The sequence below is a fragment of the Aethalodelphis obliquidens genome, unplaced genomic scaffold (genome assembly GCF_003676395.1).
Source record: "Aethalodelphis obliquidens isolate GAN/ISIS:26980383/991018 unplaced genomic scaffold, ASM367639v1 scaffold7, whole genome shotgun sequence".
Lineage (NCBI taxonomy): Eukaryota > Metazoa > Chordata > Mammalia > Artiodactyla > Delphinidae > Aethalodelphis > Aethalodelphis obliquidens.
In genome coordinates, this window is record NW_020837951.1 from 47776493 (window position 1) to 47795806 (window position 19314).

Sequence of the window (19314 nt, forward strand, 5' to 3'; positions counted from 1 at the left end):
CATTTCACACCAGTCAAAATGGCCATCATCAAAAAATCTACAAACAGTAAATGCTGGAGAGGGTGTGGAGAAAAGGGAACCCTCTTGCACTGTTGGTGGGAATGTAAATTGACAGCCACTATGGAGAACAGTATGGAGATTCCTTAAAAAACTAAAAATAGAACTACCATATGACCCAGCAATCCCAGTACTGGTCATATATACCCTGAGAAAATCATAATTCAAAAAGAGTCATGTACCACAATGTTCATTGCAGCTCTATTTACAATAGCCAGGACATGGAAGCAACCTAGTTGTCCATCGACAGATGAATGGATAAAGAAGATGTGGCACATATATACAATGGAATATTACTCAGCCATAAAAAGAAACGAAATTGAGTTATTTGTAGTGAGGTGGATGGACCCAGAGTCTGTTATACAGAGTGAAGTAGATCAGAAAGAGAAAAACAAATACCGTGTGCTAACACATATATATATATGGAATCTAAAAAAAAAAGTCATGAAGAACCTAGGGGCAAGATGGGAATAAAGACACAGACCTACTAGAGACTGGACTTGAGGACACGGGGAGGGGGAAGGGTAAGCTGGGACAAAGTGAGAGAGTGGTAGTGTATATATGGACATATAAACACTACCAAACGTAAAACAGATAGCTAGTGGGACGCAGTCGCATAGCACAGGGAGATCAGCTCGGTCCTTTGTGACCAGCTAGAAGGGTGGAATAGGGAGCGTGGGAGGGAGGAGATGCAAGAAGGAAGAGATAGGGGGATATATGTGTATGTATAACTGATTCACTTTGTTACAAAGCAGAAACTAACACACCATTGTAAAGCAATCATACTCCAATAAAAATGTTAAAAAAAACAAACCATGCTATTATGTGATTTAATGTAAAAAAGCAATTCATTAGGAACCAGTGGTGGGACGTTTTTGGTAGACTCCATTTGCTCATTTATTCCAGGGACCCAGGGTCATGGAATGGAGTGGGAAGAGGGGTCTTTGCCTGTTGTCTGCAGTGACCTCAAGGAGTAATCAGCTCTTCTTCTCTTATACCCCCTATCAGTTAGCTTATTTCCTTCTGTACCTTTTCTTTTTCTTTTCCTTTTCCTTTCTGACATGGTGTCACTAATACTAGGTCTTTCTTTTTTTGTCAGTAGGTCTACATTGTTAAAATGAGCAGATTCTAATGAGAAATAAGATTGTATCTTATTATTCTATTTCTTTTCTGAAAAATAGATTCTTTTCCCCCAGGCAAATGTCTATGAACATTCATGTGATTATTCAGTTAAAAAGAAGAGGGATGTATTCCTGTGTCTGAGTAGATCTTTAGTGATTCACAGTTCATGGTTTTCTTAATTGTAGCCTTCTCTGTCGTCACTTTTAGTACCCTGGGTCAGTAACTTCAGTCACCCAGGATGGTAAAAGACATTTTATTTAATGAGACCCACACACTACTCTCAAGCTGTAGGTATAAATATTCTTTTATTGTCTCATCCATAGGATCCTTACCACCTTCCCTCTCCTAGGATTTGTGAAGATTTTAAAATCACTTCTTTGTCCCAGTTTAGCTCTGAACCTCACGTTAAGTTCTAATAGGATTTATAATTGTTATAGTCCTTAGGAATAAGCAGTCGGTTCTGCGATAAGCAAACAAATTAGCCAAGCTTCTTCTAATGACTCTCTCCCTTTTGCACGGACACTGCCAAAGGCAGATGTGTTAAGGTAATCTGCCCACCACACACGTTTTACCCTGACCAATTAGTGGCTGAAAATGTTCAGAAAAATATCCCATTTAATTAGGCAAAGATAAATGATGACTGCATGTGTCTCATATCTTTGAGTGCTCAGGTTTCCTTAAGTGATTAAGGAATTAGTTTTCAATATTGTTTTTGGAATTGATGTATTCTAATAGTAGTGAACAGAAATATTAAGGCTGCCCCAGGAATGGACGATGTTCTCTTTGTATATGGGAGCCCAATACTTTATTTTTTCTTGGTCATATTCCATGTGCTCTGCTTCTTATTTATTTATTTTTTGCATAAAGATGTCTTACTATCCTACTACGAGATAGCACTAAATCTTTTTTCCAGTCCTATTATTTTTCCTGGTTGGCATTAACAAATAAACAGCTTTCAGGATTCAAATGAACTTCAGTACCACAAGGTTAGCATATTATTTCATCCATTTATTTCATAAATATTTTTGTACATTATTGTACGTGCTAGGCCTGGGCACACAGTGGGGTCTAAGCCGTGTTCAGGGTCTACTCTCACAGAGAGTAGCAGTTAATTCTGGTGTGATGTATTCTGGTAGTGCATGGGAGCTATGGGAACATGTGTCGGGGTCCTGTTCAGGGATCAGGAAAGAATTCCCAGAGGAGGTATGTTGTAGGCTGAGAAGTGATGGGTGAGAATAAGTTAGCTTAGAAAAAGAGATTGTTACAAAAATACATTTTTACTTTTTATGCTTATGAGCTTCTAGTTCCGACAAGTATATTTTATGAAGATGGCTAGGGACAGAAGAGTTGATTCAAACGAAAAGCAACTCGAGTTGAAAAAATAAAACATAATGAAACCACATGGGGCAGTGTGGTGACATGAAAATGGAATGACATTAAAATGATGGGGGCTTGGGTTCAAATCGCACCTCTGCTGTTTATTAATTGTGTGTCCCTGGACACATTAGTTAACTATGGCAACCCTCAGTTTTCTCTTCTCTACCTAGGGTTTGTTTGGATATAATAATGAGGTATAAAGTATCAGCATACAGTAGCTCTTGTCTACATGGTATCATTTTTGTTACTGATTCAGGACTCAAAGCAATCTATCACATTAAACATTTGCAAATAGGGTGAGCAAACTAGTCAACTGAAAGGCATTTGATTTGAGTGACCATTTTTGCTCTCTTATTCATGACATGGCATGGGCACCTTTTTTTAAGGATAAAATTACCCAAGCCAGGAAAGATGGTGATGATCATTGAAATTTTCTTCAGTTAGTAGTGAATACAAATGAAGTTAGCTTTACAAACACAGTGAATTTTATATGTTCTTATTGGACTTAAGAACCTATGCCAACATTTTGGAGTTGTCATTGCTATGTGGTTTTCTGGAGCACAGCTTTGGAGTTCTGTGTTTTATTCCTTTAATTTAAAAATAGATGAACTTGATGGAATCAAGAGTATTTATTTAACAAGCTCTTAATCTAAATTCTGTGGAGAGCATTTTCATGGCACATTACATTTAAGCAATATGTATGGGCATCTGCATGAGAAGCAGTCACTATAGTGCTGGGGACCAAGATTTCAGAGTTACCCTGACTGTTCTAGTTCTGGCCCTGCTACATATTTACTTGTACAAGTAAATATCACCAACCCTCTCTTTCCCCATCTCTACAGTAATAATTATAATAATAATAATAGCCATCTGATAGTAATTTCTGGGTCAGTTAAGATAATGTAAGCATATACTACATGCTTAGCATAGAGCAAGGGCTCAATTAATGGTAACTATAATCTCTCAATTTGGTTTGTAACATAAAAATAAAAAGCACAACCCCAGGTCTATTGGCTGGTGGACTGCTTATATATCTAGTATAGACAGGACTTAAGACAAAATTAGTTATTCCATGATCATACCAGTAAAGGATGGTAGAATGGTGTTATTAACCTGGAAGTGATGGCAGGTATCCTCTTATTTAGCTGAGTGTTTCCCTTGATATAACTTTCCAGTAGTTATTTAAGTTCTAGCAGAACCCACATGCAGAAATTTTGGCATATGAAAATTTTATCAGAATGATCCCTCAGGAGTAAGTAGTACAGGTAGTAAAATGAATAAAATCAACATTTCTGGTTTCTTAATCATAGTACTGGCAAGGCTTCTTGTTTTCAAAGTATTGTTCTAAAGAAGATTTTGCTTTTTTAGCTTGCTTGTTTTAAATGAAAGAATTGCTCTTTATGATCTTAAGCAATTCCAATGAAATGCCAGTGTGTTTTCCCAAACCCATGCTTACTAAGCTTAATTCCTAAGATGGTTATTATTATTATCTTTATAAATTCTGGCCTAAATTTTATGCAGTTGTTAACTAGAGCCATAATCTGTGTTCCCAAGTCACTCAGCTTTAGTAGATACAGGTACTGTTTAATTTGAAACTTTAGATCTAATTTATTATGTTAAAGAAAATGTGTTTAATTAAGTTTCAAGAATTGTTATCCATTATGTTCAGGAGGTTTATCTGTAGTCATAGAGACAGGCAGTAATATTAAAGAGAGAGGATCATTCTGGATGTTGGTAGTTTGAAACTTTAATTTCAACTCGTATTTTTAGAATGTGTGAGTACAAGGGCTACCCTTGCTGAAATTTGCTTTAAATAGATAAGAGTAAAGTCCTTCAGGGCCAGCCGCAGGGGAAATAGTCAAGTTGACAGTTTTTCTTGGATCCAGTCACAGCTTCCTGTTCTACAACTCTTCTTGCTGTTCTGAAGAAAGCCCTGAAGTGAGCACTTTTGACTTCCTATTCACTGGACCCTGCCCTTCCCAAGGTCAGTATCCTTTGTTCTGGGCTGGCTTAATGGCTACGGGCACACCTCCTCCCAGGGGAACTGGGTTTGTAATTCTTTATTCCTGAACAAGGCAACCTTTAAGAAGCCTTCTCTGAAATGAAAGATGTTCAGGCTGTGAACAGGCCTAGACGGGGGATGGAGGAACCTTGCCTGAAGTTTCTCCAGCCATCCATATATACGTGTGTGGCCTTATCCATGGGCATCATTCATGCGGTGAAGAGCACTAGGGGAGTTTGTCCAAGGCCCCATCCCAATGTGGCTTTAAGTAAGGTGTGATGATCTTGAAGCAAATTGCCTCCTAGCTGAACCTTGGATCTTTTGCCGGCAAAATGAAAAAGCTTCAACTTGAACATCCTGTGATTCTGTAATCTCTTTCATGTCTTTTTGCACACTTGCTTCCATTGGACTGCAGGAAAAAAAAACAATGAAAATGTTTTATTTTTCAAATATATTTGAAACTGATTAGGGAGAAATGACTAGTCTTTCAACTCAACAATAAATCCAGTTTAATTAGTGTCACCTTTTGGGTAGAAGTTGTAGAGTAGTGTAGACTTTGAAAAAAATTGGAAGAATTTCATAAAGAGTAATTCATAGTCACTAGAAACAAAGAAAGCCATTTTTACATACCAGAATTTCTCCATTGCTGTGGCAGTGCCATAGGAATAACCACCAATAAGTAAGCAATCTGGTCAAAAGAGTGAGCTTGGGTGCAACACATATGTAAGAGAAAAACTTGCTCTCTTTTCCAGCTAGCTTGCTATACCTGAGCCCCTTGTACGTAAAACTTCTATAGCTACCACTGTCTAATCAACAATTTTGGTATGGTCAACCACAAGGACTGCACATGAACCAGTTCCTGCCATAAGTATTTCCACCTCAGGGAGGTAGTGTTTTTGGATAAATTTTTCCCGTCCCTTTTGTTTCCTCTGTCTCTAACTTGTCCCTTTCATTTTGCTGAAGATCTTTGATTGAGAGTTAAATTTATTATTCTGTGATCTTTCAAAACATCATAGGGACATTTTCATATATTTATCAGTTTTTGGAAATGCAAGGCTCATTTCAAAGTTACATTAGAGTTAAGATTTGTCAATGTCTAATTTTAAAAAAATTATTATGAAAAATTTCTAATATACCCCAAAGAAGATAGTATAATTACTCCTCACATATCTATCCTCTAGCTTCCACAATTTTAAACATGTTGGCAATTTGCTTTCTTCCTGACTATTTTTCTGGAGCATTTTTCTACAAACTCCACTGCTACAGTTAAAAGTGTTGTGATATAAAATGATGTTGTGCTGGGCTCTGGCTATTGAATCTCCTAAATTAGAAATTCTTCTAAATTAGAAAAACTCTGAATGTACAGAAAACTACAACTAGGCTGTGTTGTCTGATTCCAAAGAGATGATGTTATGATGACGCTATGCAATCATACAGTCTCTCAGAGTTGGTATATGAAACTATCCTATTAGTGAATCATCTACTAGAATGCAAGTTTGTGAGAGCAGCTTTCTTTTTTTTTTTTAAAGTGAGTTCACAGTATTGCGATTGTGGTTTTCAATTTAGATTAAATTTAGAAATTGAATGAGCTTTTGTTACCCTTTTACATCCAACTATAATACCTAATCCAACAATTTATGGGGAAATTCTAATTTATTTTAAAGCTGATTTCAGTGAAATTAAGATACCATTTTGAAATTCATAACATTTTTATTCATTGTTTTAGCTCTTGTGATCTTTGTACCCAGAAATGTTAATAGCAAAACTGTGATATTTATCATACCATTCTATCAGTTCATTGATTACCAAAATGGTAGAGACTTGTCCAAGGTTAAATAATTGTGTGTGGTTGAGTTAGAACTGGACTCCTGATCCCTGACTCTTAGGCCAGGACATTTACCACTATCTCATAGTGCTTTCTAAAATCCAGCGGGAAATTAGAGGTTAAATAACTACCTTATGGTTACACAGCTAGAAAGTTAAGATTAGGACAAATATGACGATAAGAACAATACTGATGAAAATAACAACCAACAATTATTCTAGCTATGTGTCAGCTACTTTTCCACCAACATTGTTCATTCTTTCTCCTTTATTTAATAAATGTGTATTGAATTCCTACTAAGTGCCAGGTACTGTTCTAGCTCCTGGAATGTAGCAATAAGTAAAGCCCCAAATCCCTGCTCTCATGCATCTTATCTTGTAGTAGTATTCTATATAGATCATTCTATTTGAATTTATACAGCAACTTTACAGATAGCTACTCTTTATTTTTCCCATTTTATTGTTGGGGAAATTGAGTCACAGAGAGTTGAAGTATCTTAAACTCCAGGTCACACAGGTAGGATGTAACACGCAGAATCTGAATACAGATGGTTTGGTTTCAGAAACCATTATTATAAAGCATCATGCTCTATCGTCTCCATATTGAGCTCCAAAGCCTTTATTTGTGATCCCTCTGCTATGCCGCACCTCTAGTTCTGCATTTCTTACTGAAGTTCTTAACTTTTTCTAAAAAGTGAAACATGGATGGCAAACAGATTTTATGTCCCTGTGATTCAACCTGTTTCCAGGGAACTTCTTTTGGAGCCAAGGGGACAGTTGTATCTCCGTACTTGTTCAGTCATTGGTATGTTATGTAAGATCCTTAATTATGATTTTTCTGATGGTAACACAGAGTGCTGGCTTCTTTCAAAATCTGAGCAGCTTTATTCCTTGGGATCAGTCTTTGAGCTGCCCAGCTGAGATGCCCTAAGTCAGTCAATATAAAATTGGATTTAGAGGGAAGGAAAATGGACTTCTTAAAATATCATTACCACATTTTAAGTACTTTTTTTTAATTTCTAAAAGATAGCTCTCCTATGGGAGAAGAAAGTAGGAAATAAGAAGAAATTTAGCATATTTCTAGTACTCACTCATAAAGAATATATCAGAACGCGAGAGACTTAGTAACCAGCCAAAGAAATGAATTAAAGCAGCCAGATATTGACAACATGGAAATTAAGAATTTGCTTTTAACAACAAAAGCATTTTCTTATAGTGTGCCTAGAAAATATGCCAACTGATGAGATGTTTGAACTTAAAAAGTAAAACAAAGGCCTTCAGAATCGAAAGTTAGGTTTGTTTCCCTATTAAAGGCTTCATACAGAGTAAGGGTAGTTTCCCTCCTTAGTGTGAGCTATTAAATATAAGTGTTAAGGACATTAAGTTGGGTCTCCAAGGCCCTAAATTGCAAAGGCTTCTATGGAAGAATCCATGGGTAGAAATAGCCATGAAGAGTTCTGAAGTGGATTAAAACTATTAAGACATCGAAGGCATTTGTGTTGTGACCAAAATCGAGGGTGGTGCCTAATTTAAAATTTTAACATCTTTCATGAGCCATCTTTTTTTTTTTTTGCGGTACGCGGGCCTCTCACTGTTGTGGCCTCTCCCGCCGTGGAGTACAGGCTCCGGACGCGCAGGCCCAGCTGCCATGACTCACAGGCCCTGCCGCTCCGAAGCATGTGGGATTCTCCCGGACCAGGGCACGAACCCGTGTGCCCTGCATCGGCAGGTGGACTCTCAACCACTGCGCCACCAGGGAATCCCCTCATAAGCCATCTTGACACTCTTGCTTAGGAACCAAGAAATACTCCCTGTGTGCCCCTTCTATTAGCCTGAGTCCTGAAAATAATGAAATTTTCTTCTTAATGTGAAACTCTAGGATGGAAATATGCACCGAAAGAGAAAATTATTAAGAATATACAAGTTAAAATTTTAAATATTGGCATAATAAGAACTATGGGAGGTTAACCATAAAATTTGTCTCCAGCAATTAAATTGACAAGTTAATGCAGTGGGTTTAAAATTATTTATATCTTAGAATAAAAGCATTTACTTAGGTGCATTTCAGAATTTTCTGTCAAGGTTTCAGTGACTTCTGTTCAAGATTTCCTTTCTTCATGGGTGCAGCTATACTTGATCACAGATATAGCTCACAAAACAGGCATGTTTCCCTTTTTCCTTACTAACCATTTCTTGACTCTTCACCAAATGGATTGTTTAAATTCTAACAGATTTATTGCTTCACATTCAAGCACTAAGCCTCCTCTTTCTTCTGCATATTGATTGTTATCCCCTAATTCTCTTTCTTTGGGTAGAATAGGATAATTGATATAATTACTCCTCCCCTAACCCCAGTTCTTAACATTTAGGTAAATGACACCTAGCCTTCGTTTCAAGGCTCAATGAGGCACCATATCATCAAAAGAAATATGACTGTATTCTTAAACAAATGGTCAATAGAGTGATTTAAATTTATTTTGATGTATAAAAGTCATAAATTATTTTTAGAAAAATTTAAAAGGCCTGAGGTATAACTGCTGCTGGCAGAAAGTTTGGGAATTACAGGCTATATCTGTACATTCCTTTAGCAGTAGCATCTGTGTGTTACAAGCCATGATAATTCCCAAAGGTATGCAATTTCCATAAAACATAGCCTATAAATGTTCTTCTTAATGACTTGTGCATTACAGGTCTGCTTGAAGAAGTCTTTGTGACACCAAAGTCACAAATATATTCTCCTACATTTTCTTCTAGTAGTTTTTATGATTTTTTCCCCCTTCCACATTTATATCTTTGGTCTATTTGGATTTAACTTTTGAATTTAATATGTAGTATTAATCTAATTTTATGTTCTTCTATATATAGAACTAATTTTCCCAACACTATTTACTAAATAGTTCATTCTTTCCAGATTGACACATTCTAAGTTCCCGTGTAAATGCTTCTGTTTCTGTATTCTATACTATATTTCCTTGTTCTATTTATCTGTTATTGTTCCAGAACTGTGCTCTTGTAAATTCTGTGTATTTGTTATATGACTTCACATATGATAGGGAAAGTCTTCTGCATTTACTCCTCTTTGAAAAATTGTTTTACCTCTATATTAAAAACTTTGTTCTTCCATAAAAAAAAGTTCTAGATCTGTCAGTTTTATTTCCTTCCCCTATGATCAGATACTTGGTAAAAGAGAGATGTCACATCCCAGTTTTAAAACTTCTGCTGACTTCCCCATTCACCTTGCTTTGTTATCTCTTCTTTCTGGTCTTCTGACCACACCCTATTTTCTATTTTCAGTACCTTTACATTTAGGATCTGAAATTTGAAATATCTTGTAATTAGAGGGATTGTCAGTAGATTGTAAAACATTTCTGTTTATGGTCCATTTAATCTGAAGAGAACAGAAAGCTTGAGCAAATAGGGATGCTTGGAGCCCTTCATTTTGGAGTATATTCTAACCCACAATCTCTAGGGTAGACTCCTTTAGTTTATTTTAATCAATTTTTATTGGAATATAGTTGACTTACAATGTTATGTTAGTTTCTACTGTACAGCAAAATGAATCAGCTATATGTATACATATATCCCTTCTTTTTTGGATTTCCTTCCCATTTAGGTCACCACAGAGCATTGAGCAGAGTTCCCTGTGCTATACAGTAGGTTCTCATTAGTTACCTATTTTATACCTAGTATCAATAGTGTATATGTCTCCTTTAGTTGTTTTGCCTTACTGGTGGTGGGTTGTGTTCATCTACCTGTGCATCTCACTTGGCCCTGCGGGACAGATAATGCACATTTTCTAAAAGATCGTTTTAGGCTTAAGTGTCTGTGCTCTTGAAAGTGATGTAGAGTTAACAGAACCATGTGGGGATTGAGCCTATAACCTTGGCCTCATTAATCCCTACCAATGAGTGAATTGTTTAGATAAAGAAAAGAAGAAAAAGAGAAAACAACAATAACAACAAACACTGTTGGGAATTATAATGTTTAATAACAAATTAAATGGATGTTCTGGTAATTACTGAACTTTCAGACTTTTGCCAAAAGTGAGATTTGAGCCCAAATTTATCTAGTTTATTGAAGATAAAATGCCTGCTACCTTCTTGTCAGTAATTAGGTTCTGTTGAGGAAGTATTGTATTCTCTTAAAATACAACAAATATTTTACCTCCACTGTATTCATTTGTTTCGACACTTTTTCCTACTCCCCAAGGCCCTTGATGCATTAGGATATGGGACAGAAATGTGGAGTGAGTAATCTAGCCCATTCTGATAAACTGAAATTTGTTTGCAACAGAGTATTATCTTTCAAATTGCTTTCCAAATGCTTTTGGAATCACTTTCCTTCATCACAGGTTCATGGGAAAAGCTTTAGAACTGAATAGTTATTTGACTCTGGATCTCTTTATAATGATTAAAAAAATTTTTTTTCTTTCAAAGATAGCATATCACTTGAGTATGAAGCAGTTAAGCCTGCTTTGAGCCTAGTTCCAGTGAACTGAGGGCATGATTTGTATTTCAGAGAAGGTCAGTCAGTTTTGGTGTGTGACATCACAATACAGACAGTGTTCCCAGTTCCAACAAAACAGCTGGCAAGTGCATGCTGTTGTTAGAGACTAGGCCAGAAAATGTTGATGGATGCAAATTCAAGCCAAAGTGAGCGCACAGTAGTGCTGTCTTTGTGAGTGACAGAGTTGTTATGAATGTCAGCACAATAAAACGTGTCTGCTTAGCTTTGCATTTGGAACTCCTGAGCTTGGTTCATTGTCATGTTACACATCTCTCACTGTTTGAGCAAGTGGCACTTGAAGAACGTGAACATGCTTTTTAGGAAATACTACATTTTGGTTTGAAGATAAATGACATGAAATTGTATCTTTACATGTACCATTTGCTTCTTTAGAAATAACAGACTACACAGAAAATATTGGTAATGCAGCAAGAAGTAAAGCTTGTGATGTTTGAAAATGAGTCAAAGAAATCAATTTTAACTGAGTAGTGTGTTCTTTTTTTTTTTTTTTGCGGTACGTGGGCCTCTTGCTGCTGTGGCCTCTCCCGCCGCGGAGCACAGGCTCCTGGGCTTCCCTGGTGGCACGGTGGTTGAGAGTCCGCCTGCCGATGCAGGGGACACGGGTTCGTGCCCCGGTCCGGGGGGATCCCACGTGCCGCGGAGCGGCTGGGCCCGTGGGCCCTGGCCACTGGGCCTGCACGTCCGGAGCCTGTGCTCCGCGGCGGGAGAGGCCACAGCAGTGAGAGGCCTGCGTACCGCAAAAAAACAAACAATTTCCTTCCATAGCAAACCTAGCATTGTGGTAATCCTAAATGCAGTGGTATGCTGGAGGGTGGGCTCTCTGTTCATATACATCCTGTCGTCCCTGTTCACTATTTTGTTTTTCACGGGTGCCATCAACAACATGGTTTGCCAGCTGCTCTGGAAGAATTTTCTTGTCTCCATTTGGTCCAATCATGTGGTTCCTGCCCTTCCACTAGCCTCTCTCCTTGGGGCTCAGGGTTGGGATACAGAAGGAGTAAGAAAGATTAAGAAATAAATATGCATGATAAACAAAGTGGTAGAAAGTCTCTGGGTTTTGTGCTATGTCAAAAAGTTACATTGTTCATAAGTAACAATTGAGCATCTCAAGCATCGACTGAGAATCTACTATGTGCTGGACGCTGACTCAAGCAGTTCCCATGGATTATCTCATTTAATTCCCATAGCAACCTAATGAAATTGTTATCCCCATTCTATAGCTGTGAAAACTGAGGTCTAGCCAAGTGAAGTAACATGCCCATAAAGGTGGAAAGAACCTGAGATTTGAATTCAAGTACATCTTCCTAATCACTTCTCTATGCTACTATCCTATAGTATAGACACATTAACCTCTGAATTTCCTGGGTCACAGACCTCCCATGAAAAGAGTTCAGTTAAAAGTACATGATCTTCTGGGCCAGTGTAGCTGTTTTCATTGGCTGAATGGGTAGTCACTTACTTGGCATGATTTCATGTGTGGCAGAGAGACCCACTTGCTGGTTATTGCCTGAAATTTCACAATTAGGGGTTTTCTCCAGGAGTGAGAACACATTGATGCCTAATGAGCTACTAACTGGCAGATTTTGTTTTTCCTAAAGTGTGCTTTTTCTAAGTGCAGTAGTTTAGATCATTTGGACTTTAATGTGTTAGCTCTCCATTAAAAATCTTAATTTTTTTTCAGTGTATTCTCTCCTTTCAAAGGCTTATAGTAAGTGTAGCCCCTAGGAAAACCAGGATAGCCTGCATTATGCTGTGATAAAAATATCCTAACTATAAGTGGTTTGCAGAGACAAAGGTTTTGTTCAGCTCATGCTGTGTGTCCATGTCCATTGTAGGATTTTAGGGACCCATTGTATGAGGGAATGAGAGATTCTGGAGCGTCTCACATCAGCAGTAAATTGCTTTTCCTGTAAGTAATACATGCACTTCTCCTTACAGCTTATTGAAGAAAAATAGTCACATAGCCCCAAATAGCCATAAAAGGGCCATATTAGTTTCCTACAGCTGCCATAACAATTACTACAAACTAGGTGGTTTAAAGAAAGAGCAGTTTACTCTCACAGATTTCGGCTAGAAGTCTGAAATCCAGGTGTTGGTAGGATTGGTTTCTTCTGAAGGTCTGAGTAAGAATCTGCTCCATGCCTCTCTCCTAGCTTTTGGTGGTCACCAACAATCTTCTTTGCTTGTAGAAACATCACTCTAATCTCTGCCTCTGTCTTCACATGGGATTCTTCCCTGTGTGGGTCCAGAATCTGTGTCTAAATTTCCCTTTTCTTATAAGAACAGTAGTCAGTGGATTAGTGCCCACCTTAATCCAGTATTACTTCTGCAAAGATGCTTTTTCCAAATAGTCACATTCACAGGTACTAGGGATTGGATTTGGACATATCTTTTGGGAGGATAAATTCAACCCTCAACAAGGGCCATGAAGTACAATTAGACCATGAGGTTAGAAAGGAAGAGACATGGAAATATATGGCAAAGGGCACTAGTGATGGCTGCACTGCTCTTTGAAATTTGAAGAGGAGACACTTCTTTTCAGAAATAGCTAGGAGTTTAAGAAAGGTTAGTAGCTCAAAGAACTAAGACTTGACTATGGATGTTAACCATACTGACCTGCTAAGAATGTATGAATAGCAGAGGGATACTATTTGGGAAAAGAACACAAAGATATTATTTATAGTCTCAGTAGTTTGATGCCTCTGCATTTCTACCTATGTCTGCCACCTCATGGAAGGAAGTGAATCAGGGCTTTTGTGAGCATAGGGGCAGAAATAAAAACGACGTCTTTTACCTAACTGGAGCGTTTTGTGTAGGATATGTGTGTTCTCTTGGTGGTGATTATAACAGAAGATAAATTAGAAATAAGTAAGATAAGACATTTTGGTGCCAGGGATGTCTCAAGATTGAGGATTTACTACAAAGAACACAGTTTAATTACAAACAATGACTGTATAAACTAATGATAAAAAAAATTCAGGATTAATTGAAAAGTTGACAAGCTGTATCTTTTGGTTAATTAATACTCAGGTATCTTTTAAAATAAAATTGCTTTGTGATTAAATTCTGCAGTTTAAAAATGAATTATATTTGGATAAATAAGCTGTGGGAAATGCATAGAAATAAATGCCTTTGGGGTTAAGAAGGACGCCCCATCAGAAGCTTGTTTAAAGTATCCGTGAGTCAGTTCCATGGGGTTTGGGTCATGAGTTTAGTGTAAAGGATGACACTGAATCCATAAATCAAAGTGGTGGCAACATCACAAGAATACGGCGTACCTAACCAGTATGTGGGTGGTTGGGATGCAGGGAGTATGCTTAGGATCTGCCAAGTGGCATGATACAGTCATTGAGATGGGGGCATCTGAAAACAACCTTTATCTGGGGCCATCTCTTATTATAGGATGAATCTTCCTGAACCCTCCTCTATGGCCTTCTACAGCTTGACTGTGTATTTCCCGATTGCCAATCTCCCAGTTTTGGGGGCTGGGAATTGGTGGCGATGAGAACTTTCATGCATGAAAATCTCAAATGTCAGCAAAAAATGACACAGTATTTCAGAAATAGAGAGGGTGAAGCATGTGGAAATAACAGAAGGGCTATAGCTATGGCCTATGGTGAGTGGCCTAGATCTTAAGGAAGTCAGCAGTTAATCAAAATGAGAGGCCAGGAGATGGAGTGGAAAGACTAGGAGAGAGAAGAGCTGGGTTCTAGGCCAAGCTTTGTCACCAATCATTTATGGCTTAGGCAAATCACTCATTTTCTTTAAAATTGAAACAGGTATTTCCTAAATTCCTTTCTAGCTGTGAAATACTATGATTAAGGGCATTTTCATCTTTCTGTTCATCAATATACGTGGTCAGTGATTCACGGCAAAGAGGCAGTCCTCAACATTGGGGGAAAGCTTTCTTTCCTAAAACTGCCAAATGTTTGTAAAGGAGCGGTATTTCAGGTTTGGTATCAGAACTGCCATACAGCAAACATAGGAAAAAATAATATATTTACTGAGTGTAAAAATAAATACTTATTAACAAACACTGTTCTGTTTTCTCTGCAATTAATCTGCATACAGTCCTAGAAAAGGAGATGGAACTACAGAAGTTGCCCGAAATGACACAGCTAGTGATAAGGTGGCCTGACTGTTGAGGCTTTGTACCTTGCTCCTTTATCATAATTCCTGCCATGGATAAATACATAGACATTAGGTCAGGGGAAAAAGCCAGGGTTTCATAATGCCCTTGGACTTCACTTAAATATATGCATTCGCTTATTTACTAAACATTCATCTACTGTGCACTTGCTGAGTGCCAGTCACTGTTCTAGACACTAAAGATATAATTGTGACCAAGAGGAGCCCAGTTCCTGCCGTCACAGTATTTTCAGTGTAGTAGAGGAACACACAGAGTTAGACAGCACTTAGAATACAGTGCAAGAAGTGCTGATATGGGACCAGGTACAGTTAAGAACGTGTGTGTGTGTGTGTGTGTGTGTGTGTGTGTGTGTGTGTGTGTAGGGAGATCATCCCGGAAGTAACATTCAAGTTGTACATTGAAGGATGCACACCAGTGAAGGGAGAAGAAAGAAGGTAAAGAGAGAAAAGTGTTCGTAGCAGAGAGAACAAGTGAGAAGAATCTAGAGCTAGCCCTTAAACTTTGGACAGGTGCTGACGTAGCAGCTTAAGTTTCACTTGAGATTCTGATTTGGCAGGTGTGGGCCTGGGCATTTATAGTGTGAACAGAGTGGTTTGAATGTCAGGCTGGTTTGTGAACCCTTTTAGGTTTTTGGCTTCAGGAACCCCACATATTCTAAGGTCCTTTCTGGAGGTTCTGAATCATTTTGGAAAAGCGCAGGTAAAGAACCTGGTTGGATGCCAGAGATTACAACCTCCAAGGTAGCTTCCTGCTCTGGGTGGATTTGGGTCGTGTTTGAGACAGACAAAGGCTGGACCTTCTGAGGGCATTCTGGGAGTGGCTTGGACCAGCCAGAGGGCATAAGTTCAAGGAGTTGCTGAAGCAACATGAGAGGACCTTTTTTCTTCTTGTTTGAAAAACTGTATTTGGGGAAGTATTTCATTCTCAAAGACTTGTGGCAGAGTTAAGTCACATGATGAGTGGTGTTCATTTAGGTGCCCTCTCTCACATGCGAACCATGTGGCAAGTGTCTGTTAGTTTTGTTACAACATTTGTAGATATTTTGCTTTAATGTCATAGGCCAAATGCTGTGATAGCTTATCCCATTCTTATCAACAAAAAACCGTAAAGGAATATAAATGGGACCATCAGTTTTGGTTGTCTCAGTGACATCTTTATGCTATTCTTTCTAGGAAAAAGGTTCATTATGTAATCTAGTGAAAAAAATCTCTGAAGTTATACTGTATTTGAGTCACTTTCAAAGTATTCACGGGAGAAGTTCTTAAGTCACTTTTCTTTAAAAAACTTACTGATGTTTTTCTTTCATATTATGGAACTTTTCTAATATATAAAAGGGTAAAAATAATATAATGAACACCTATATGTAGCCTATTCACTTTAAAAATCTTCCTGATTTCACTTCCTTCTCCCTTCTTTTTATCACCCAACCCCTCCCATAACACTTCTTATTGAACTTGGTGTTCAGTTTCAGTTGGTGTTCAATTTAAATAACGTTTTAAAATGTCCAAATTACTACATATTTTATAGTTATACCCTTACATAGTAAATGATAACATCTAGGGCATTTAAAAATATTTTTCTATGTAAGTGTATGACCCTAAAAATATATAGTAATTTGGACATTTTAAAACATTTTTAAAATCATAGCTTCCTGTACATATCTTTCCACAACTTTTTCTTTTAGCCCAACATTACACTTTGAAGATCTATCACTATTGGTGTGTATCACTACTTCATTCATTTTCATTGCTTTATAGTATTTCACAATCTAAAAAGACCATGATTTATTTATTCTCCTATTGATAGGCATTTAAATTAGAAAAAACCTATCAAGTTCATGACTAATTATACCTATAACTTAAATTATTCAATCTTTGCCATTTATAGCTGCCTCCTTCCTCCATGTTTTCAATGATCATCTAAGGTATGCAGCCATTTTTCAGGAAGATTAAAGAAAAACAGACAACATTGCAATAACTAAATTTGTGTGAATCTAATTACAACTTGAACATTGTGTGCCTAAGCTTACAATTGGAACTAATGATGACTTTCTAAATGGAGAGGAGCCAGTGAGCCATAATAAAGCTGAAGCTCTGGTCATACTCCCTAACTTAATATTTTCTAGGTCCAGTGAATTTGTTAGAGGCCAGTAAATTGGTAGGTATCTACAGGAAAATATTTTCATATCAGCTTCTTCAGGATTGCCCAGCAGATTCACCTTCAAAGAATTATTTATTGTAAGAAATGGTCACCCAATCAGATCCTGTCACACTCTGGGTCTTTTCAGTCTTGAATTCTAAATTTTAAAAAGCCTGTTTTTAGCCATTCCTAATTCAGAAAATTTTAGAAATATTTGTTTCATGAGCATGGAGATAGCTCCATATGGTGGTTAGGCCATATTGATATCTATCATCCTCTCCCCAAAATATCTTCAATATCAGTTATCATTGATGTTTCAAATGGTCTCACCAGAAGACACATCCTTTCTGCTGTATGACTAAAGATAGCACGTGTTAAATTTGAGTGATATAAATGTTTGTTAAATTTGGGTGACATAAATTTTGGCAAATGATTTGTAGGTTAGATGACAGAGGTGGTAACTTCATGCACTTGAAGGAGAAACCCAAGTCAACAAAATAAAATCCCATTTTAAAAATTGCCTTGTTTCTTTTTCTCCCAGTCTGTCGGCAGCCTTTTTCATTCTCTTAATATGGTATTTTTTGCCATGTAAATCATTTTATTTGTATATAGTAGTCAAGGTTATCAATCTATAATTTTATTGAATATAGATTTTTGAGTTATAGTTTGAGAACTTTTCTTACACTTAGGTTACAGAAGAATTCACTCATTTTTCCCCTTCTAATATTGGCAGTTTTATTTTTAAAGTTTAGATCACTTATGTTTGGAGTTTATTCTAGTATGTGGTATGAGGAATTGATTCGGTAGACCCAATGTTACCTTTTTCTACATGGCTATACAATAATCCCAATACTATTTACTTGAGTATGTTTTGCCCCAGTGGTTTGAGATGCAACCTTTATAATATGCTAAATTTCCATAAGTTGTTAGGTCTATTTCAAGACTTTCTGTTCTGTTTTATTGGTTTGTCTGTTCATGCACCAGTACACACACTGCTTCAATTTTGGAGGCTTTGTAGTATGCCTAAATATCAGGTAGAGCTAGATTTTCCTCAGAGCTCTTTTTTTTCACTGTTTTCCCAGTTTTTATTGCATATCTATTTTTTCCACTTAAACTGTAGTGTCAACTTGTCTAGCTCCAGGAAAAAAAGATTTTTATTGTGATCAAATTAAGTTTATGAGTTAACTTTGAGAAAACTTACATCCTGATGCTATTAAGACTTCAAAACCAATAAAAGGGATGTTTTCCATTTACACAAGTCTCTGTTTATATGTTTTTTGGGTGTTTTTATAATTTACTTCATAAAGGTTTTGAAGTTAACTGGCTAAGTTCATTTCCGAGTATTTATCTTTATTGTTGCTACTGTGAATTGTTTTCTCTTCCATTTTATCTTCTTAGTTATTATTTGTTGTATAAAGGATATTGATTTTTGCTTGCTAATTTTGTATCTACTACCTTGTCTAATTCTTTTATAATTTGAGCTAGTCTTAACATTGATTCTCTAGGTGTTTCTTGGTGTAGTGGTATGTTACTTACAAATAAAGATAGTTTTATCTCTTCTTTTCTCTTGTCTAATTGCATTAGTTAATACATCCAGTACAATGTTAAATAGTTTTGGAGATAGTGGGTATTAGAATCCTTGCTCTGTTATTGATCTTAATGGGAATGTTTATGCTGTTTCCTCATCAAGTAAAATGCTGACTCCAAGACTGAGGTAGGGATGTGTGTGTGTGTGTGTGTGTGTGTGTGTGTGTGTGTGTGTAAGAAAGTATCCATCCATTCTTCATCAAGGGTTTTATTAGAAATAACTGTTGAATATTTTCAAAGGGTTTTTGGCTACCAATTAAATATTTTATTTCAGACAGTGCTTATTTTTCAGTTCTAGGTTTTCCATTGGTTTCTTTTATAGTTTTCATCTCTCTCCTGAAATCCCCATCTCTTTACTCATAAATTCATCTTTTCTTGGAGTTTAACATTGATCAAATGTTCTTTTTTGTTTTCTAATTATTGTATGTTAATTCCAAAGTCTGCCTTGTCAGTGGATCTGTTTATATTGACCTTTTTTCTCTTGACCAGGAGTCATATTTTTTTCTCTGATAATATACAGGGCATTACA